We start from the raw sequence: 25,152 nt of genomic DNA, 5'->3' as shown, positions 1-25,152 counted from the left end.
TGAACGACACACTGGGGTAAATTGCACCCCAATTGAAATGTTGCTTTTAAAACACACAGCTTAAGCTTTTTTTGCATATATTACGCTGGAAATATTTAGATAAAATAAATTTAAAATGAAATGTCTTATTGAATTTTTCAAAGGTACAAGATCATATAATTGCATGGTTAGCTTTTATTGACATAACGAAAAAGTTTATCAAAAATAGGTTTTGCACTGGGGTGTCTTACACCCCAGTGTGTCTTCTGAAGGTTAAGTTTTATTATTCGTAGTTTAGGATTCCCAGAGGATGATTAACTTGTGATTTAAAAAAAAATAAATTTAGCTGTATTCCGTATACGCAATGAGTACTGATACGAGTAGGTATCGATACTTTAGGTCCGATATTTTTCAGTCATCGATACTTTTTTTCGATACTTCTTCCAAGTAAAGTTATTGCATGGTATCGTTTCATCCCTAATAATGTTTTACTCTATTGTGGAAGAAAGCCGAAAATGCTCGAATAAAACCAGATCTTAAAATTGTTTAGCCTGGTCAATTCCGCGCCAAAAAAAAACTTTTTGATATTTTGGATTGTTACATTACATAAAAAATGCTGCCGACTTTATTTTTATTTAGAAAGTTAATCACCGATTATTTTGTCGAATACTTTCTTACTAACTTCAAAGTAATAAAAGGCAAGCGAAGAAAAGCAAGTAAAATGCAAAATATGGTGGTCCTTAAGTATAAATAATCCTTATACTGTCAACTGTCAAGTGTTCTCGTAATGGTGTTTAAGAGAAACTCAGAGTTAAATTTGACAGTTGTTTGTTAACTTTTTATTATTCATATTTCACAAGTACTCCGAAGTATTCGTGGTTTTGAATACCAAACGTTTAGCTGTAAAAAAAAAGAAAAATGTGGGTCGATAGAAGTTTTCATGCCAATTTCAAGCATATCAAGATTATATGGAACAAATAAAAACCAAAGTTAATAAAATAAATCCGGCTACTTCTTCGGTAGCGCTATGTAATGAGTGGGTAATGTGGCTCCACTGCTCGCATATGTCGGATTGTTGAAGAGTGCTAATAATAATAATAGATTGGCTCTTACACATATGTTAGTGTTTGGCCGAGCTTCTCCTCCGATTTGTGGCGTGCGCCTTGATGTTGTTACACAAAGGGGATTGACATACAGTTTTACGCCGACTCCGAACGGCGATTTTATTTTTATGAGAAGCTGTTTTTCACCGCAGTGACCGCTTTTTTCAAATTTTTTTTGCGATGTTGCTTTGACCAGGGCTTGAACCCAGGCCCTGCGGAGTGGAAGCGCGCACTGCTTACCACTACACCACAGCGGGCGTTGAAGAGTGCTAGCTCCGTCTAAACTTGTCTACGTTGTTCTCAGGTGATGGCAGGCCTTACGCTCGGTAACGACTAATTCAAAATGGGCCCAGGAATGCCAAGGATCTCTATAAGCTCTACAGAATTATATAATCAATCAATGGGATCTAAGACCACTTCTTAAAGAGGGAAAGCTCCACTGAATTCGCTAGAGAATCAAGATGGTTCGAAGACATGTAGGGATAGACATGGGGAAACCCCCTGGGCATCGCAAGGGACCTTTGTGGCCTCCGAGTGAACTATTTTCAGAGCTGCTCGCTTAACCTAATCTAACCTAACCATTTTCAAAAAACTGTAAATTTCCAGAAAAAAACTGTATTTTCTACCAAAAACTTTAACTTTCAAAACAAAAGGAGTTTTTTTAAAATTAATTTTATTACAAATAAATAACAGAAATATAATCACATAAAAAATGTAACATAAACTGCTTAATTTATACTTAACTAAAGAAAAATTGACTTAAAAATATTAAAAATAAAAAATATTTTATTATTTTTGGTAAATTTCTTTCTGAGTATTTGATTGGATACCTCAAATTTTGTACACCAGAAGGATTTTTGATGCGTATACATCTTTGGTCTCGGTAGGGGTAAAATTTGCGAAGCTGTAACGCATATCCCATCACAAAATTTCGAAGGGCTTAGCATGCGTATTTCAGCATAAAATTTTTATTTTCATTAGAAGCACCCTGTGTTTGCTTGGTATTGTAAATGGTTCCATACATTTAGGCATATGCATAGTTAAGAGGAAATGCAATACAATTGATTATTACTTCCGATTATTTAAACTCCGCACATGCATACGGCTTTGTGCCTATGTATGTACATAAATATGTATGGACTCATTTGTTGTAATTGGGCATGAATCACATAACTTTGAAACGATAGTCGTTCAAACGATACTGACAAAACGATGTTGGAATCGAGTTGACGATATCACACAAACGATCAAACAGTTTTTGATTTTTATGAAGCAAGACAATCTCGACACGATATCGTTCAGACGATTGTCGTCATACGTGATTCATGTCCTGGTTTTGATATTCGTAGATGGTTTAGGTATAGGTTTAGTAGTCTATTTTGATAAAAAAGCAAGGCAAAAATTTAAAAAAGTACTGAAATCATTTTAACTGGGACCATTGATAACTGATGAACATACATGAATATATGTATGTATAATATGCATATGTATGGATGATATAATAGCTCTGATCCAATACTTTTCGTGTAAAATCCTGGAAAAAGGTCAAACAGCAAAATCACTCTCTGAAGTGTAAAAAGTGAGTAACAGCAAAACGTACGGAGCAAAAAAGCATCGGGTAAAATCCTGCAACTTCAATCTCTACACAACTCTCCCAAAAATCGGTCTCATTTACATGAACCACAGATTATATTCCGAAAAGAAAAACTAAATCTATGAATATTTACAAATAGAAATGCTCAAACTATAAGCTCAAAAACAATAACTGATGCGGTGTTTCCAAGATATTTTAACGCCCTTGAGTCACAAGTATATACAAGTACCATATTTTATCAATCATACCGATAATTTCATGTATTAAAAGAATTAAAAATGAAAATGAATAAAAAAAATTAAATCAGCAAATTGAATAAAATTAAGTGAAATTAATGTTTAATTTCTAACCTAACCTACATTTGTATGTATGTAACTGAATCGCCTAATAATAGCTTTACATATGAGAAGATTATCCTAGTTTTCGAGCTTAACTCCCTAATCTGTTATTAGAAAAAGAGATTAGCCGTGCAAAATTAAAATTAAAAATATCTCAGATTAAACCGATAACCTTTTCGTGTCCAACCTAGTTTTATCGATTATACTTGCGAATAAGAGGAGGAATGTCAAATGTTAAAGTAAACAAAAATTGACGCTAGTAAGGAAAATAGGTTTGTAAAGGTATTTTTAATAAAATATTCAGTTAAAATATATTTAAATGGCATAATATGTGTTGCAGAAAAAAGTGACCACGGTGTTTTTTTTTAATCTGCAGTTCTTGAAATACCAGATAGTCCTGGAGTTTCTAGTTTATTATATACTTGTTTTATTCAATTTGATTTGGGAAAATATTCTTTCCATACTTGCTGTGGCGACTAAAATACAGAGTACAGCTTCAAATCAGGAAACGCTGCTCCTTCATTGTCACCTTAATTTATTCGTACAGATCGGAAATTCCGAAAAAACTGTAATTTGTACTAGGAGGTAATTCAAACAACTGCAAACTTGCCTAAAAACTGTAATTTACAGTTAAAACTGTGAATCTGGCAACATTGCTAAGTGATTACAAAAAAATGTATGCCAAGTTTTTAAATTCCTAAACAATTTCACTTTGCCAAAAACTCATTTCTAGTTTTCAAAGTAGTAAAAAATTGCCAAACATTAATTTCCAGTTTTCATTTTACCCAAAATGTATGACTTAAAATGAATGTCCGGTTTTTAAATTAACAAAAATAATGCGCTGCCATTAAATTAATAAACCATGCTATTTTTAATTGACCAAAGATTTTTGATGCCCACTTTTGGAATTGGCAAAAATTTATATACCCCATTATTCTAGATTCCGAATTTTCGTAATTCGTAATTCGTAGGTACGCTACGAAAAACGAAAAATCCACATGCTGCAACCCTTGCGGAAACATGTGCAGCATTGCCAGTTATCAGTTGTTTTTCGAAGATAGCTGAAACATGTGCAGCATTGCCAGTTATCAGTGGTTTTTCGAAGATAGCTGAATGAAGGAAAACAAAGTGGAAAGGAATTAAAAAAAACACTCATGAAGCGCTTATTTATAGTAAAATAGTTTGATTTTACATATTTTGAAGGAAACGGTGGATTCTATTGCATTTGCAATTATAGCAGCGGAGTAAGAGCGCGCTATGGGAATGATTTAACAAAGATACGCGGAGCTGTCGGGCATAGTAACCATGTGCGCGTCTATGTCAGCTTCTAGTTGAATTGTTGAACCAAAAGCCAGAACTACTCCTATGCTTGAAGAACTGGTTCTCAATCCAGTTAAAATAACAGCTTCTTCCAAGCCATTGAAGACATGCACTTTGTTAGGTCCACCACCTGTTGCACTTGCTTCTGCCTTCGGCCGCGCTTAGGGATTATAACCCTTACTAAGTAGAATTCTCCTTTCTGTGTTGCCGGAGAAGAAGGGCTTCCGCATGTCAAAGGTATACAACACTACTTGTGCACATCACTCCGGCTACGCCATCCACAGTATTTTTGCGCAGAACCCATGTCGAAATTCGCAAAAAAGTGCATAGTGCAAACCGAATTTATTAATATGGTAGTGCTCGGTAATTTGAAACATTTATTTTAAATAAAATTTTAATCCTTTGATTACACGTGATGTTAAAGTTTTTGGATTCGGATTATGCGTTTGGACACAACAACCGAAAATCATTGTACAAATAACTAAACCGGACCCAAGTTTCTCGATAAGGGGCAACAAAGATTCTGTTTTACCTCTTTATATAAAGTAGTGGATAAAAATATACTTATATGCGAAGGAAAATTTATCTGTTTAAATGAGCACCACTAATATTTCCTGCAAACACACATCGATTTACGTCTATACGAAAGAGTTGCAGAATAGGGGGTGATACAGTTTTCAAGGTACGAAAAATTTATAAATTGCGGAAAGTGTATGATTAACTCTAGTTGATAACAGAAAAAAAAATATAAATGAACATTGCAACTCAAATGAATTTCCTTCAACAGCACCCCAAATCAATTTATTGGCTTGACTACATCTTCAAAAAAATTTTAAACGCCGAGTTGGTTTTCGCAATGAATTTTACGTACTTTCTGTGATTTTACAACATCTTGGCAACACTGTCGATGATGATGTTAGCACGGTTGACACTTAAAAAAAATGTATTACATAATACATAATAATAAAATTGTATAAAAAAAATACCATTTTCGATAAAAAGAACCCCTTTGTTTAACTTTTGCGTATTTATTATTTTATTTGTTTTAAAGTACCAATAAAATTTCCAGTTTCTTTTTTATACAAATTCTAAGGCCAGTTTTCTCAAATAATGTTTAAGTTTACCTGGCCTTTAAACACAAATTTAGTTCTAAAAAAATGTGTTTGAAGGCCAGATAACTTTTAAAAGCTACTTTAGAAAACGGCACTAGAAAGATTAATATTTGCTAAGTATATTTAGTAAAAGTAGATATGTAGAAAACTAACAAAACAACTTTAAGTTGATGTTAACACAAAAGTAATGAGTTTCCTCTCATAAATATATCGCTCATTTACTAAAATACCCCTAGCGATATATGAGTTTTACAATCAGTTTATCGTAAATTTTAAATAGTTTTATTTCATGGTATGTTTAAATGCTTTCAGATATTGAATTTTTACTCATATTCATAAAATTTATGACTCAATTTGAATCCTGGGATAAATCCCGGGATCCCGGGATTACCTAAAAAATATCCCGAAATCCCGGGATCCCAATTTTCCTGATATTTTGGCATCCCTAATATGTACGTCGGACCGGGGTATGCTATGTATTTACCACCTATTTAACGTTTAGTTTAAAGCTGTAAAATATTGTTCATGAAAAACTTAAACTAAAATTTACTAATTGGATTAAAAAAGTGCCATTTTATGGAAAACGGTACCAATGTACCATCGATGAAAAAATGTACAACTTTTGGTACCAAAGTTACAAATATGGCAACCGTGGTTGTGAGTTTATGTTGCATGGGGTCAAAAACTAAGGTGTTCGCTGCCAAGTAGAATCAGTGAAAAATAACAGCATATTTGAAAAGGGAAAACAAAATAGCCTTTACCAAAATTACGAACGAATAAAATGCACATAATCAAAATCGAAATTATCAAATTTATCAATACAAATGTTCGAAAATTGTGAAAAATAGCCAGTTAAAGTAAGTGAAATATGAAAAGTGCGAAATATAATCAATAATTAGAGCAAGGCTGTTATGGACGCACTCATACACTAACCCCATCGGACGTACCCACATATACGTGTGGAATGCGTGTACAAAGAAGCATCTGAACACACAGGCGCATACATAGTATATACATACATGCACACACCTTCATGTACATTTGTACATTCAATTGCATATGGCCATATTAAATGGCGTAAAGGATGCATGTGTGTGCCTGTATGCAACTCAGCGTAGTAACATAAGCCTGTGCTCAGCAACAAACTGTGCAACCAAATCAAAAAGAAAACTGCACGCAGTTGCAGTCGTTATAGCTATAGAAAATTGCACAGCAACAAAATAACGGCAACAAATAGCAAAATAAATATATCGATTATGTTCGTATTCAACGTCGCAGTCGCAGTCTCGGTCGTCGTCGCTGTCGTTGTCGTTAGTGATTGCTAGTGAGTGTATCGGCGTTCGTTGTTTGGTGTACGCTCGCTCCCTTTTCGCAAGACCAACTGGCGACGATGATAATTTTGGATGTTAAACAAAATAAGAAACAATAAAGAAATCTAAAACGGAATAATAACAAAGCAACAACAAACTGTGCTCAACAAACATTTCAATGCTTAGTAATAGGAGCTTGGTTTGCTGTGGATCTACGTAGTTTAGAATGAATTTTTAATTAAAAAGTTTAATTAAAAAGTTTAAATAAAAAGTATACTAATACACAATTTATTGGGTTTTGGGAATGACAAAGGAAACCAACGCAGCATAGTCAGACGAATAGCCGATGTCAAGGATTGCTAGAATCATCACGCTTCAAATAAAACGAGGCGCAAACGGATGTGGACAAAAGAAAAAAAGTCGGGACAGGAAAAAGTGCGAATGTAGAATTAATGCCGTTGGGAGGGACAAAAAATAACAAGAAATCAAACTCAATTGTTTCAAAGTGTTGTGAAGTAAGGATAGTCGTAGAATAACGCATCAATTCGATCAGCTGCTTGGACGTAAGGCAAGCCAACCAAGGCTGGCGCATCATTCACCCATATATAGTTACACAGACACATCGAAATATATTAATTCGAATGTCACTTGGTCGCAGGTGTATTTACACAGATGTCTGATATTTGTGGAACAGTTTCGTCGAGCCTCTCATTGCGGAGACCGTCTCACCTACGACTTGCGAGAATTTTGACGTGAATCAACAGTTAAAAACAATAAACGGATATTTTGAGTTCGACACCAGAGTCCAGCATTATAGAGTCTATAACTTACGTCATAATTCCGTCGGAGGTGAGTAAAATCAACTGATTGTTGGGAAAATTTCTGCTCGATCGTCCGCAATAAATATATTTCTCTCAATACAAAATTGGTAACTGTAACAAAATAATGTAACTGGAACCAAATCATGTGATGAGAGAAACATATTTAATTGGCGTAACTAAACTTTTTCTCAGTTTAGCTAAATGAACTAATTCGCCTGTGATCGCCCTCAAATAGGCAACCAGTAGAAAAGCAGGTAGGGTCGTTCATACTAAACCAAACGACTTAACGCCAAGAAGGCTTTCAATCAATCAATTGAAAGTAAGGAATATATCCTAGTAGCATTTCCCGGCATAGCAGGGGCTTTTAACACCTTACTCCAGATAGGGGGACCCAACCGGGGCGTAGTCCTCTCTTCGCTTATACGGGTTTCAACTGTGGAACAACTGTTGCAGCGTATGGGGCAGAGGTTCAGGTTAAGTTCCCCCAGACATTATGAGATCTAATAGACACCTCTCTCGATTCACTAGCTACCTGGTCTCTTTGCGGTTGAAACCGGTTTGGACGAACTGAGTCAGTCACCCTAGAATCATGTCAGCGGGCATTATGTCTGTTTGAAATGTACAACGTTATGACCGTTTTGAATTTGACTTTATGGTCATCTACATCCAGAAAAAGGTTTAGTTATAATTACCAAGATTCTAGTTGGTGAAAGTCTGCAATTTACTTGAGACTCCTAGTTAGGACAAATGTATATTTGTTAATAATTACAAAACCACTATCTTGATTTGACAATATTGTTAGTTGAATTAAATAACTGTTGAGCAAAAATAAACAGTGCTTTGGTTGATGCAAGTTTTCAATTACTTGCGTGAATTTGTTGTAGACTTGAATCAGCTAATCATTTGTTTTTGGAATAAAAAGTTTGAGTTTAACACAAATACACTGAGAAAAACGGTTAGTTTCGACAACAAAATATATTTAGTTACCGAATTTTGACAACACTTGGGAACTGTTACCAAGGATTGGGAACTGTTACCATAGTTTGATAACTATAACTATGTAAATATATTAAAGCTTCTAATATTCATCTAGGTTGAACCAAATCGTTAATTTAGTTGGGTTTGCATATTTCTACAAATTCCATACAACTTAACGTCTGGTTCATAAATGGATGTCATTAAGCTCTGCTAATACAGATAAGTTTTCTTTCAACACATGGTTTAGTCATAGTTACCAAATCTTAGTTGAGGCAACCACGATTTGGTTTGAGAGCGGAACATATTCATGCTTGTGAGCCACCCCTAAATAATGCTGAGCGCTCTCTGAGCACATGTGTATTTCACATACGAAGAGCGCCAGCTAAGCAATGCACACAGTCCCACTTTTTGAAGCGTTTGAATGTGCTAGTATGCCGACCGTTGCATAAAAACGATTCAATGAATGAGACTGTGTGCGTGGAAATCATTGCTCCGCTACCGCTGTTCGTATATGGGTGAAACACGCGTGTGGTCACAGAGTGCTCAGTAAGCTATGGCATTCCGATCACTACGCTAGGTAGAGAAAGAAAAGTGTGTGCTATGACATGCCCAGACTTGTTTGTCTCAGTTTCAGTTTTGCCATCGCCGCGAGTGGTTTCGGTGTGCGCATAGTTATTTAAAAATATAAAGTTTGATGCCAACCGGGGTTTCTTAGTGAATATATAATTCATGTGAATTATAATTTGAAAGTATCTATTTAGCCAAAGAAAAAGAAAAGCAGTATACTTAAACCAGCACTTCCAGCAGATATTGACCGGGGTTTTCGCACGACTGTTCCTGTTTCATCGTTTATTTTTAGGAAATTCTTACCACCATATACATATGTATTATTTTTACACTAGTAGCTATTTATGTAAATATGTATGTAGTTTTTATGCTTAATATATGCAAATAAAAGAAGAAAGTAAACACAACAACCATCGAGTAAATTTTTATTTGTGTCAAACTGAAACTTTTTTCCCAACAATAAACGGTTAGCTGATTCAAGTCTACAGTAAGTTCACAAAATTAATTGAAAACTTGTATCAACCAAAGCATTGTTTATATTTGCTTCAAAATGATTTTATTCAACTAAAAATATTGTCCACTCAACGTAGTCATAATTATTAACCAATATACATTTGTCCCAACTAGAAGTCTCAAGTAAATTGCAGACTTTCGTGAACTAGATATTTATTTCGCCATATCCAACTATGCCACTTGGTCACTATAACCAAATCTTGGTAATTATAACTAAACCTTTTTCTGAGTGTAATTTGAAAGTGTCTATTTAGCTAAGGGAAAAGCAAAGCAGTGTACGCAAACCAGACCTACCAGCAGATATTGACCTGGGTTTCTCACGACTGTTCCTGTTTTATCGTTTCCTTTTAGGAAACTCTTACCACCATATACGTATGTATGTATTGCTAGTTTAACGCAATTCTTTTAAATGTAACAAAGAAGGAAACAAATCGTTTCACCAAATAAATATAACAACTTTTATTAAAAAAAGTTAAACAAATAAAATTAATGAAATCTACTGCAATACATTTCTGTAATCAACTTCAAGACTTAAACTATGTTCACATTACCAACATAAAATACTTAGTTTCGTTTAAAATACCTCACTAAATTAAGTGCGTTCATACACGCGTTTCTTTATTTGCCTTGACAGCTTTGTAGCAACCCTGTGTTATTGTTTATTTAACGAAAAGAGATCGCGAATGTGAGTAAATGCGTATATTTTTATATTCTGAGTTGTTTGTGGTAATTTTTTAGATTTTAGATGAGTGATCAAAAGAGAAAGCTTATGGAAATATTTTACAAACTTCCATGCGCGATTATTAAAAACAAAAACGTCCAAACACAATGACATATCAGTTGTGGGACAATACTTTTTTCGATTATTATCGATAAAATTAGAGCCGACACTGATTTGTTCGTGATTTGGTTCTTGGTTTAAGATAAACTACGTACTTTCATCTTAATTTACTGAGAGACATTACAAGGCGAAATTACTTAGTTTGTACTTAATTTATGCGTAAATTAAGATTGACCTCTAAATTACGCCAATGGGAACATAGTTTTAGGGCGTTTTCCAGACGCCTGTTGCTTTGTATTACAAAGCAGCATGTTCTTAAACGCAACCCTGAAATCTTTGATGATGTATCGAGTTCCTAAAAGTATCGTTGATGTTATCGATACGCAAGAAAAAGCAATAAAAGTATCAGTAAAAAAACGGGTGCAATACAGATGCACAAGCATATAATTTTAGCAAAAAAAAAAACCGACTTCAACTCTCATATATAAAAAAAAATATATATATATATATCCTGATCCACTGATCGGATCTTAACCAGATTAGTATGGGACCACCTCTGAGACACTACCTTTCCGATGCAAAAAAAATTATCGAAATCGGTTGCCGTGGTCCAAAGTTATGCGGTAACATACATAAAAAAAAAAAAAAAAAAGATTCCGACGAACTGATAACCTCCTCCTTTTTTGGAAGTCGGTTAAAAATGGCGGACAACGAGGAAAAGTAAGTTTTAATGAAATTATTGTTATATTTATAAGATATTTGTATTTAATATATAATTTTTAATATTCCAGTTCGGCAAAGTGGAAGCACGAGTGGAAGGAGCTGTTGTTGAGCGTAAGGCTCCCAATGGAGGCAGATTTCCGGGCGAAGCGTAAGAAGCGCTCTGTTTTATGGGAAAGAGTCGTCCAAAAAATGAAGACCATCGATCCCATCTTTCCCTTTACTCGCGATGATATATAAACTGATCAAGAAGAGAAACCGTACGTCGGGTGAAGCAGCTACCTCATGGGAGGTTTTTGACACTCTCGACGTACTGTATGGATCCCGCTCCGACATATCAGTCAACGAAAATAATCTTGATTCGTCAATTGGATCCCTAGTTGAAACCTTAAGTGGAGAAAATGAGGTTGGAAGGGAGGTTGACTGTGAAGAAGCTGCTTTACCCGCACCACGAAAACGAGCAAAGGGAGATATTTTGGAGTTCCTAAAGACGTCAGATGAAACTGATAAGGCAATGTTGGAGGAAATTTTAAAATGTGAGAGAAAAACTCCAATTAGAAAGGGAAAAATTGGAGGAGATGAAAAAACTAAGAGAAGCTTTGCTGTCTATTAATAAGTGAAAGTAAATAGTATACTAATGGAGGACTTTAGCGCACAGTGGTTTTGTTCAAGTATTCACAACATTTTCTGTTAAACATTATTCGTTAATTTGTTATATAAATTTAGCTCGATTTATTTATGTATAACAAAAACCACATAAAACAAAGTTTCAAACTTTTTACGAAATTAAGAATTCTACAAATATTTATTAGATTTAAGCTCCTTAATCAAGATTTTCAAAGTATTAGAGCATGCAGTTTTATAGTCCAGTTATCTTTAGTATAAGAAATGAAAGTTTAAAGTTTCTGAGAAATCTTATTGATTTTTAATTATTTTGTTCGCTGACAGTTTTGAATGTTTTCTTTCATTTACATGCTTGCGTTATATCGGAAAAATGAGGTAAACGGCCACCAAAAAAATTATTAAAAATCAATAAGATTTCTTAGAAACTTTAAACTTTCATTTTCTTATACTAAAGTTAACTGGACTATAGAACTGCATGCTCTAATACTTTGAAAATCTTGATTAAGGAGCTTAAACCTTTAATAAATATTTGTAGAATTCTTAATTTCGTAAAAAGTTTGAAACTTTGTTTTATGTGGTTTTTGTTATATGTACATACACAAATAAATCGAGCTAAATTTAAATAAAAAATAACGAATAATGTTAACAGAAAATTCTGTGAATACTTGAACAAAACCACTGTGCGCTAAGTTCAAACTAAGTAATGATCTCAAATACTTCGTTACCTTGTACTATATAAAACTCTTTTGAAATAAAATTGTTATGATTGCTGAAATGCAATCTGGTTTGCATCTTATTTTATATCTGCAAGGATTAAATTGTTAAAAATTTTGTTGAAAATATTCAGTAGTTTTTTGTGATATGCGCACAACGGCCCTATAATGAATAAATATAATACAAAATGCCCACTTTGACTTATTTAAAATATAAAATGCATCAACATTTCAATCGGGGCCCTTTACATTAATGATTACAGTCAGTGTCAAATGTAAGTGCACACCTTTTCTAATGTAATATTCACAACTATTTTCATGAAAAATTGTATCCCTTAATTATTTATGAAAATATAATTAGTTCTATAATATGAACCATATAAATCAAAGCTTCACACTTTATTTAAAGTTCACAAAATTTCAATAAATGTTAATAAAAATTTCAAAATTTGTATTCAGAATTTCTAGAAAATTTTCTGGTATGCAATTTTGTAGCCCGTTCAATTCTAGTAAAGAAAGTGTAAGTTTCATGTCGCTAGAAATGGGCATTGGTTTTATAGAATTTTTAAAAATAAAAAGCGCAACACCCTCCACAAAAAAAAAAATCTGAAAAATCAACGGCAACTTTTAGCTTCTTGAAACTTGCACTTTGTCCACTAGAGAACTGATTTCCAAAAATTTTTCTAGAAATTCTGAATAAAAATTTTGAAGTTTTTATTAACATTTATCGAAATTTTGTGAACTTTATATAAAGTTTGAGCTTTGATTTATATGGTTCATATTATGGAATCAATTATATTTTCATAAATAATTAAGGGATAAAATTTTCATGAAAATAATTATGAATATTATAATAGAAAAAGGTGTACACTTACATTTGACACTGAATGTAGGTACATTCATATGTTAAGCAGACAGAAGAATAGTAAGCCTTTCTCTGTTGTTGTTGTTGTGGTAGCGGCTACTAAGCCCCGTTCGGGGCGGTTCATCCATCAACGTTGTCGTCTATTTCAGCTAGGGGGCGGCCCAGGAAGTGTGCTACTTCCAGAGGGGCTGTCCATAGGGACAGGAGGGTTAGCTGAGTGGGATTCCCAGGGCATGTGAAGAGGTGCCGGGAGTCATGTGGCGACTCTCCACATGACGGGCATTGGTTGGGCACATGCTAGTTGATTCTGCTCAGGTAGCTGTTGAGCCTGCTGCAATAGCCAGAGCGACGTTGGGCTATTGTTGTGCGGGTCTCCCGAGGCAGACAAAGTTCGTAAAGATGCCTCCTGCCTCTGTGGCTCCCAGCGAGGAACTGCTTGCAGAGCATTATGTTATGCTCCTTTACAGGGAGCATCTGGGCCTCGTCATGGAGGTGGTGTTGAGGCGTCATCAGAAGGCATCCTGTCGCAGTTCGTAATGACGTGTTTTTTGGCAGGTCTGCAGCTTCATCCACTGCGTCCTGCTAGTCCCCGGCGACCATACGGGCGCTGCGTAGTTTAGAACCGGTCGGCCAATTTCCTTGTATGTTGCCAACAACGTTTCTTTATCTTTGCCCCAAGTGTTGCCGGCCAGCGACTTGAGGACGTTGTTGCGGCTCTGTACTTTGTTGACAATTGCGGTTGTATGCGCCGAGAAGGAGAGCAGACTGTCGAAGGTAACTCTGAGGATTTTAGGGTTATTCACCGTCGCTATTGTTACGTCATCGACGTGAATACCCAGTGGAAGTCTGACCTCCTTCGTCCAGGTGGTGAAAAGGGTTGCCGAGGATTTCGCAGGGGATAGGGCAAGGTTCCTTGCAGTGAAGAAGCGAGAAAGTTCGGAGAGGTAACCGTTTACTTTTGAGCACAAGTCATTAATTCCATTCCCAGACGCCATGATCGAACAATCGTCAGCATACGAGACTATATTAACACCCTCTGGTGGCTGAGGAGGCTTTGATATGTAATAATTAAACAGTAGCGGGGACAGGACACCACCCTGTGGTACCCCCTGTTTAATTTTACGTGGCTTGCTAGTTTTATCTCTGAAGATTACTGACGAGTGTCGACCACTCAGGTAATTCGCCGACCACCGTTTGAGTCCCTGTGGGAGTGAGGAGACCTCTATATCTTCTAGTAGAGTTGAATGACTGACAGTGTCGAACGCCTTGGACAGGTCCAACGCTACTAGAATTGTTCTCTCACAAGGGCGGTTTCGGTTTAGGCCACGAGTTATCTGAGTGTTTATGGTGTTAAGTGCTATTGTTTTACTACGCACTTTACGGAACCCATGTTGATGCTTCGCTGGGGTCAGGTGGTTCGTGAAGTACGGCCTCGAGTGTCTTCGCTACCGGGGAAAGGAGAGTTATCGGGCGATAAGACTCTCCTTTGCTGGCTGGTTTCCCCGGTTTGAGCAGTGGGACCACTCTACCCATTTTCCAGATGTCTGGAATGACGAGAGTGGCCATATAGAGGTTGAGGACCTCCGTTAGGTACGCTACTCCCGCAGGACCCAAATTTTTCAGCATCAACATGCATATTCCGTCGGGTCCAATGGCTTTGGAGGCTTTCGCCTTCCCGATGGCTACCCTTACCTCACCGCTGGTGAAAACAAGAGGCGCACTAGGTTTTGGCATTTTGTGCAGCCTTCTGGTCACTCGACGTTTGGCTTTATCCACCGGTTCCGACGAAGCGTGGTCACCAAAGTCTGTCTCGACTCTGTCATCGCGCTTCGTCGGGTTGGACAACGACCTCACGGTGGACCAAAGCTTGCTCACACCAGAGGCGAAGTTGCAGGTCTTCAGATGCTCTTCCCATTTCTTCCGCTTATGTACGTTCACAAGTTGCCGAAACTTCGAGTTGAGATCCCTAATACGGTTATTTGCGGGAACGGCCTGACGAAGGTTGTCGCGCTCATCAGCTAGAACAGCCGCTTCGGCAGGAAAATTCGGACGTGGATCCTTACTACATCCTGCTGGGATGAAGCGAGCTGCAGCAGCGGTGACAACCCTGCGGAACTTACGTTCACCTACATGAACGTCGGTTGGTATGGGTAGTGCAGTGGAGGCGCCCTCAGTAACATCCGTGAAGCCTTTTCAGTCAGCTTTGAAAAAGTTAACATAAGTCCGGTGATCCACGGAAGCAAAGTCGGCAGGTTTATCAATCGAGATGACTATGGGCAGATGGTCTGATGCTAGAGTCAGCATAGGTCGCCATGATACGCTGTTTATCAGACCAGCGCTGACAATTGTTAGATCTGGCGAGCTGCAGCAGCTGTCCATAATACTGGTGGGTGCGTCGTCGTTCATTGTGCAGAATGTCGAATCGTCTATCAGCTCAGCCAGATGTATTCCCCTACGATCATTTGACAGGCTTGAGTGCAAGAGATCGTTGTGCGCGTTAAAGTCACCAACTACCATACGGTTTTCACCTCTGAGTAGCGCACCTATTTCAGGGTGGTATCCTGCCGGGAAGCTGGTGACAGGGGGTATGTATACGTTAAATATTTCGTGCTCAACATCGCCAGACCGGATAGCAATACCCTGACATTCTAGGATGGTATCCCTGCGGTCGATGTCTGCTTCAATGAGACGATACTGCACGGTGTGGTGCGTGATGAACGCTAAACCTCCACCATTATCTCGCTCACGATCTCGACGGTGCACGTTGTATCCGGCGCAATTCAACAGGGTTGAATTGCCGTGCAACTTCGTCTCTTGGACCGCAGCTATTAATATTCCATGCCTTCCCATAAAGACAGTTATCTCCTCGATCTTGCTCTGGAGTCCGTCCGGGGAAGCACGCCCTAAAGTGGCACCAGCCGAGGCAAGAGTTGCACTTGACTGATGTCGCGTATATACGGTATATTCTGAACTGACAAACTGAGCAGATTGTCGGAGGGACTAGGAGTTGCCGGCGGCGGTGTGTGGGTGCTATTGTGTGTCTATTGTTGTGTTGTGTTGGGGTGTGGGTGTGTTGATTGTGTGCTGCCCAGGCGGGTCGTGCTTTGCCGTGGAGGCGGTCCGGTTCGCACAGCATGGGGCCACGAACGACGTGGTCCATTGCCGGTGCGTACGTAGGCCCGAGCAGTTACGGAGGTGATTCCACCCGTCACAGGCATTGCACCTGACCGAGGTGGAGTTTGTATGCAGTCGTCTCTGGCATACGCAGCAGGTGTAGATTTCTGGCCCTGGGTTTGACTCTATGCCAGCCCTGAGCAGAAGGGTGCGGGGAAGGTGTAGCCCTAGGATCGAGCAACGTTTGATGGATTTCTCCGACCTAAATGGAGTTAGATCGCCGAAACAACAGCCCTTGGTCGGGTAAAACCCGAGTCATTCCGGTACGTATAACCGGCTGTCGTGGGAATGTAAGAATGCCTTTCTCTCTTAAGCCTTGCTTCCTCTCTTTGGTTTTCATATGCATCAAAGCCATTGGGTGCCGTTAAAATCTCTTCGTTAATATCGTTACGATTATCGGTTAAATCTTCACACCCCTCATTGTTTAAAATATGGTTGTGAAGTAAAGCGCAAGACATTATTATTTTCTTAGCCAATTTTATGTCAAAAATTTCCAAAAAGTCCAATATTCTAAATTTGCCTTTAAGTATCCCAAATGCTCGCTCAACACAGGCCCTGGTTGAACTTAAAATTGTGTTGTATCTAATCTGCGCTGCTGATAAAAACCCGTTATCTTTGTACGGGATCATTAAAAAATTTTCTAGTGGATAGGCTGCGTCCCCCAACAAATGTCAATCAACAGGAAAGTTTATCAGGCCACGTGTAATTGCGTATCTCAAGGGACAGTCAGCCCAAACAGCTGCGTCATGGCAGCGTCCTGGATACCCAACAAAAGCATCGATGAACCTCAGGTCACTGTCAACCACAGCCTGTAAAAATGAATGAAATAAAAAGAAATAGCTAGTAAAATGTATAGTTAAATATTTTACCTGTAGGATTACAGAAAAAAGCCTTTACGATTATAGTAGCTAATACTATCCTTTGATGGCTGCTTAATTCTTATATGACTGCCGTCAACGCAACCCAAGGGGTATGGGAAAGGATGAGATCGTTAGATTCAAAAGCTTCCATTACTTTTCTTTGGGCTAACACTGTGGTAGGAAACCTCACAAGCTGCCTTTGTTTCGATATTAGCTGCGAAAGGTATTCTTGTTGGAATGTTTCCACAAAGTTATATATAGGCACTGTTTTAATTGGATACCAAGCCGATCAGTCGGCCGAACATCCCACATTGGTTTAAGCATGCAATGCAATTGCTAAAATATGTACATATGTATGTATGCTTAATTTAATTTCGTTCAAAATACTTGGCTAACTTACCTGAAAAGTGGACTTTTGCATTCTAAAGTGGCTGAAGAAGATGTCGTCAGGCATTGCGTTGATGACTTCTGAAGCTTTCATTCTTTGGTATTCTTCTCATAATTTTCTTTGCTTTTATCATAAGCGCTGACCGTTTTCGTTTATTAATGCGAATTGCGGCGAGAATTTGGCTTCTGGACATTTTTCCGACGCACAAGTCCAAAAATTGATCACACAAAATTTTTTTGGCAGCCATTATTTACTTTATTTGATAGCGATGCACAGTAAATAAAATGTTCCAAAACGTCAACAGGGTTGCAAAGCATAACTTTACAAAGTATCGATATTTTACGTATGCAATGTATACAAGCGGTATTCATACAGTATCGATGCGATACTTTGATGTTTGGAATACGCCCTTATTGTCTTGGGCGTATACATACGGTGACCATATTAACCAACGTAAAATAAAGGACATTTTTTTTTCAAAACGATTTGGGAATACGTACATACAACTTGTATGATAAAAGAACTTTGCCCATATCGTAATTTAAATCAAATGTTTGCCACTTAATTATATTATTTAATTTAAGTTCCCCTGCCGTAGCGAAAAATGAAGCCAAGTCCTTTTCAAGGACTTCGCCATCCTTTGCTACCAAAGTGCGTTTGCCAGAATTCATACTGCACGACGAAGCCAGGACACATTGGTTCAAAATTGGAATTCAATGTTCATTATCCACCAAAACCTTCATTTTTCTACCAATTTTTACTAAAAACAAAAAAAAAAATTATTTTGGTGAACATTTTTTAATAATATTTCTAATATTTTTTGTGTATGTTGTTGTTTTGGGAGAACCATACAATTATTTTTAACTAGGTTTTGTTATGTAACATTTATTAACTGGAGCAGGAGAATACATTTTCTTAAAATTTTCTACTTTTTCTGCATTTTGCACTAAAAAATTTAATATAATCAAATTAAAATTGAGAAATCAGACTCACATATGTAAGCTTTCATAACAAAAAAAAATAAAAATTAATCAAATTAATTAAAAAATGAAATGAACTAATGCCAATTTTGATTCACTATGCAGCAGGAGGTTTATTGTTCTCTTTCAGTGGAACTGGAAACTCAGCGTGCAACACGATCCTGGGCACAACTTTCCTTGTGCTTTATGGATTGTACAAAGATAATCGATTAAATAGAAACCCTTAAGTGGGGTGCAAAACAAGCTGGCGAAAGTTTTCATTATATTGTTTAAGGGACGTTTTTATTTTTCATATTCTGCGTTTAAAAATTTACCCCTGAAAAATGCAGAGCCGATTTAAAGGTCAGTTTAATAAATAAAGGACAGGGGGTTAAATAAAGGACTGTCCTTCAAAATAAAGGACGGATAGTCACCGTACGTATACATATATAGAGATTTCTGGCTCTTGAACAGTGATGCCAACCGCAGAAGAATTCCCCGATTTTGTTGGAATTTAAATCTTTGCAAACAATTTTGATTAAAACATTCGTATTGAGAACGAAATTGCATTTATAAAATACTACCCTTTTTCTAGAACCCGAATTTTCATTATTCGCAATTCATAGCTAAGTTACAAAAAAGGAAACCTGTGCTGCATTGCCACCTATCAGTTGTTTTTCGAAGACAGCTGTATGAAGGAAAACAAAGTTCAATTAAAAAACATTCATCAAGTGCTTATTTATACTAATTTTTGTTTGATTTTACACGATGGATTCTATTTCATTTGCAATAATAACAGCGGAGTAAGAGCGCACCATGGAAATGAATTCACAAAGATATGCGGAGCTGTCGGGCATAGGAACCATGGACGCATCTACATACGTCAGCTTCTGGTTGAATTGTTGAACCACAAGACATAACTCCTTCTATGCCTGAAGAACTGGTTCTCAATCCAGTTAATGCAATAATAGCTTCTCGTAGCCATTGAAAAATGCAATTTGTTAGGTCCACCACCTGTTGCGCTTACTTCTGCCTTCGGCCGCGCTTAGGGATTATAACACTTACTAAATACAATTATCCTTTTCGTGTTGCTGGAGAATAGGGCATTCCCCAATTATAAGTATGTATATGCGAACGGCAAATTTATCTTAAAAAAAAACACCACTAATATTTCATGAAAACACACTTCGATTTACATCTTTTATCTTGCTTCCGACACTGAATTTTTTTCGTACAAAATTACACAAAAAAGCTGTCAGTTTCTTACTGGTTCGTTTTTAGGCATGCCATTGTTACGAATTTCGAAAGTTCGAAAATAGGATTAGGATTGCAGCATACCATTTCTACGATTCGTAGCAAAATTTGAATATGAAAGCATTGTAGAATAGGGGTGTACAACTTTTGATAACAATCTCTCATTTTATTATGGCGGGTTTGAAACATTACGTAATTGCAAAGAACGTAGATAATAAGAAGGGACAACTCGTTATAGTTGTCCTTTCTCTGCATGACTTCTCTTTTGCCCTAATTTGTTTTTTGATTGGACGAAAAGATAAGGCACGCCCCTGTTACTCACTTTCGCTAAAATTATAACGAGTTGTCCCTTCTTGTTATCTGCGTTCTTTGGTAATTGCTTCAGCAACCGTGAGGATATTGAAGAAATTTTTCACTTTTTTCATGTTTGTTATACTTATTATATTATAAACATAAAATGTTAAAAAGACTGTCCTTATTACATATATCACAATTAATGATATTTGTTCATGAAATGCTTTAGATATGTCGCCAAATTCATTTTGGGGGAATTTGATTCAAAATAGGGGAATTTTTTCAGGAATTTCGGGGAATTAGCCCCAAGAGAGTTGGCATCCCTGCTCTCGTTACACGAGCAGCCAACGTAGAGTTGTCCGTGTGAGAAATATTGCTCACGTGTATTCGTGCAACTTTAAGTGTTTGTCCTTGACTTTTGTTAATCGTTATCGAAAAAGCTACTTTTAACGGAAAATTCAAACGTTTAAACTGAAATGGCCAGTTTGTTGGAAATATGGGAATTCATGGTATGTCTTTTAAGCTCCCTCAAAAGGTGTTCGCACGAGGCGATTTTGCGTTCAACTTTTGCTTTCAACTCACGCAGGGTTGCACTAAAAAAAAGTTGAATGGCTAAATGTTGGCTGGCGACCAACTTTGTTGAAAGCGATTAGTTGAAAGGCCATTCAACCAAAAGTAGAATGCAAAGTTAAGCAATGCAAACGCCTTTTTATGGCGAATATTTTGATATTTTTTATATTTTGATATTTTTAGCCATTCAATTTGAATCCAGGTTACGCATCAATGTGACTGGCCTTTAACCTTGAGTTCTAGTTTGTGGGACGGCACACCTGACAATTCTAAATAGGATATGTTGTTGCATCCCCTTTTGCCATCACTGTGTCAACAGACGATACCGATATCGATATTAAATTTAAATGATATTAAAAAATTTTTAGCTGTAGCTGAACATGCAGAAACGCGCGCTTTAATTTGTTCTAGGAGATCATAGGTTCAAATGCTGCCTGAGTCCACAAATTTAATTATAAATAAAAACTGTTTTTTTTTTACATTGAAAAAATTATAGAACTACTGTTTCTTGATTTTTGGTTGGTTCTTCCGTACTGCTAAAATCCCTATATGAAAGTTTTCAGTTAACTTATTAACTAAATTCATTTTAAATTTATCAGCCAGTGGCTGAATCATTTAACACAAAGATTACTAAAAATTTTACCATCGATAATTTTAACAATTTCGAAATATGGAGTACTATCTAAAATTAAATCTATTTTCAAATAAACTGATACCTCATTTATTGCAATCGCATAAAAATTGTCGAAGTTAGTCGACTTTTCTTAAATACGACCTTGAATTTATATGTGTGTATGTACCGAAATTTCAGATGCCAAATATTTTTTAATTATATCTGACGAAAATAGTGAATATTCTAATTGAAAACCATAAAATAAGCAGCAGCGATATGAAATAAATAATTTTAATATGTGGCTTGTAAATTTTTGGGTTAAAAACCATCGAAAAACTTATCGAAATCGAGTCGATTTCAAATTCTCGAATTTCATAATGTTAACATTACAATCCAAATGCTTAAAACGTTTTTTCTCGAATTCAGGTTTTTCGACTTAGGCGGTTATTGATTACGACCACAGATGTAATAAAAATTTATATATACAATCGCTCTTTAACCAAAAAGAGGTTTTTCTAGAAATTTTAGGAAAATGGGGGTGGCACCACCCACTTATATCATATATGTGTATCTCAAAAACTACTCGACCGAGCTCAATCAAATTTGGTGAGCACATTGCGCTTAGCCATATTGAACATTTTTTGAAACTCGACAAAAACCACGGGCTCCACCTACGTAACGGTAATTTCAAAAAACTCAAAGCTAGCTATATTTTAAGAGGAGTAGGTTTCGTCCGATTTCAAAAATATTAGAGACGGTACTTGAGGAGGCCAATCGGTCGAGATCGGTGAAGAAGTTTTTGAGATGCACATATATCATATAAGTGGAGAGATTTAATTTTAGGTTGTACTCCATTTTTTGAAATTGTAAAAATTATCGATGGTCAAATTTTAAAAAATTTAGAGAAGTATGGGTATTTTTTAATTTACCCGATAAAAAATCCCAACAAGCCTAGTCCGACAATAGATTATTATATACCATTTTAAAGGTCATATTCAATCTTTGAAATCATAAATCTACAAACTCCTATTTTCTGACCTAAATCTACAGATCGCGACCTCTAAATTAACTTTTAAAACTCTTTAAAAATAGGCAATAATATTTCTCAAAAAAACGAATACAATAATGTAGATACTATGAATGTATAGTCCTTTTCATATCTTTACGACACTCACATATTGACAAGATTTGACCATTTGTTTTAATATTTTTTTAAACTTTAATTATTTGTTTATAAAAATATAGTATATTACTTAACAAAACCATATAAATCCGAGTTTGGGTATTTGTGCAACACTTGTAAATAACACAGTGCGACAAAAAACAATTTTTTTTAAAACAATCAATATATTCACCAAACTAGGAGCCAAATATACATAGTATAGCGTTTTTAATTTTTCCTACTGATGTCAGGATCTTTTTTTTAAAGGATTTTGAAATTTATAGGATATGATTGAATAAACAAATTATTTAAAAGAGTTGGTGCATTATAGAGTAACAATACGGGTATCAGTTTAAAGGAAAAATTCTATAGAATTGGAAAAAAATTTAAATTTTTGGAGTACCAGGACGAATAAGTCCTTCTAACTTTATTAGTTTTAGATAAAAAAGTACACTTCTCTTTATACGATATTGATAGTTACAATATACATACGCAAATGAAGATACTGGAATCATTACACTGTACAGCATTCGGCTGGGTATTGGACCAAACCAATTTTTTTAAGAGATTGAGTCATAGGTAAAAAGTAATTTCTCCGTTTTTCGAAGTTAGCCTCCGAAATCGAGTTATGGGCCTTCGAAGTTCGAAATAGAACCTGTGGTAAAAATAATTTTTTATTATTATATGTAAAGAAATAAAAAACTAAAAATATAGAAGTAGTCCGCCTTTTGCTCTTATTTAAATGGTATATAACTTTTTTTGTGCAAACTTATATTACAGGTGCTATAAGGGGTCAAAAGTTGAGTCTTAGAAAAATTAAAAGCCTTATATTTTAAACAATTTTAAATTGATTTTTAAAAGATTTCTATCGTTGTAAACGTGATTAAACCCCCTTTCTTCTGATATGCATCTTTGTATACTTCGTATGTAAAAATTTGAGAAAAAACATTTAAAAGGAAAAAGTACCTTTTTTATATAAAAAAATATTTTACACAAAAAATTACTAAGCGATTTTTAAGAAATTTATATCGTTGTAAACGCAATCAAACCTCTTTCTTCTGATATGCGTCTTTGTATTTTTCGTATATAAAAATTTGAGAAAATACAATTAAAAGGAAAAAATACCTTTTTTTAATAAAAAAAAGTTTTACAAAAAAATTACCAACCGTTTTTTAAATTTGGTATCGTCGTAAAGGGTTTAATCAGTATTCTTCTAATATACCGTCTTCTCTTTTCTTAGGCGACAAAGCAGTTAATACTCCTGCAGATGGCGCTAATCTCTTTGCCGAGTTTTTTATATCGAATTTTGCATCTATATCTGATAGTGCAGACAATGTTTTCTTCGATATATACAACCATCTATCGACTTCGGCAAGCTAGATGTTTTCAGCGGCATTCTCGACTTAAACCCTCCTCACACACTCACGTTGATGGTTTGTCTGCGGTTTTGTACAAGCGGTGTAATTCCTTAGCTAATCCATCGGTGTTGATCTTCAACAAATCCCCATCTTCCGGTACTTTTATGATGCCTCGAAATTGGCTTTCATCCTATTTTTAAGAGTGGTAATAAAAACGATATTAGGAACTACAGGCCTATTTCAAAGCTTACCGCCACAGCAAAGCTTTTTGAGTGCATCATCCAAAATAAATTGCTTTTCGCTGTCAAAAATATGGTGTGTCCAGAGCAGCATGGTTTCTTCCCAGGCCGCTCAACAGTATCTAACTTAGCTGTCTTCTCAGATGATTGTATCGCAGCCTTTCAATCAGGGTATCAAGTTGACACCGTTTATACAGACTTCTCTAATGCTTTTGATCGGGTTTCCCATGTGATCTTGATTAAAAAATTAGCATGCATTGGTTTCCACTCAGTATTCCTTAGATCGCTTCTTACTAGCACAATCGTCGTTGCATGGTTGTTGTTGACAACGTTAGATCTCTTCCGTTTGTTGCTTGTTCTGGGGTACCACAAGGTAGTATTCTGGGCCCGTTGTTGTTTGTTTTGTTTATCAACGACATTTGCTCTGGCTTCGCGTTAGCAAGAGTTTTGCTATATGCGGATGACCTTAAGATCTACTCGTTGATCAGAAGCTATCATGACTCTGCATTGATGCAAGTAGATTTAGATAATGTGAGTAACTGGTGTAACAATAATCGTTTGTCCCTGAACATAAACAAGTGTTTACATTTTCTAAGCGTGCCGATATCATCGACACCTGTTACCATATATCTAACTCGCCTCTGTCACGGGTGAGAGAAATTAAAGATTTGGGAGTAATATTTGATTCTAAGCTTGCCTTTACAAGCCACATAAATTTTATTATTGTGAAATCTTATGACATGCTTGCTTTTGTCAGGCGTCATAGCTCGGATTTCTCCGATCCCTACACGCTAAAGCTTTTATATACTGCGTTTGTGCCGTCCAAACTGGAGTATATCTTCTTCCATGAGCGTAGCCAGGTAGGGGCAGGGGGGTGCTCGAGCCCCCCCCCTAAATTTCAAATTTTCCTTATATATATATAAAATAGTACCCTGAAATGCGA

The 25,152-nt window shown here is 36.3% G+C and overlaps 1 protein-coding gene across 1 annotated transcript in view; it reads left to right on the top strand.

Annotated features, from left to right (window-relative positions):
- The first annotated feature begins 6,319 nt into the window (after nucleotides 1-6,319).
- LOC118745612 (inactive rhomboid protein 1-like) overlaps nucleotides 6,320-25,152 on the top strand; it is a 124,688-nt gene continuing 105,855 nt past the window's right edge. The window contains exon 1 of the mRNA XM_036479123.1: nucleotides 6,320-7,605. The gene's annotated coding sequence lies outside the window, so the exon portion shown is untranslated. The remainder of the gene's footprint in view (nucleotides 7,606-25,152) is intronic.

This window comes from Rhagoletis pomonella, unplaced genomic scaffold (genome assembly GCF_013731165.1).
Source record: "Rhagoletis pomonella isolate Grant_MI unplaced genomic scaffold, Rhpom_1.0 Rhpom_scaffold_00009, whole genome shotgun sequence".
Lineage (NCBI taxonomy): Eukaryota > Metazoa > Arthropoda > Insecta > Diptera > Tephritidae > Rhagoletis > Rhagoletis pomonella.
Note: the sequence above shows the minus strand (reverse complement) of the source record. Positions and strands in the feature narration are given on the sequence as shown.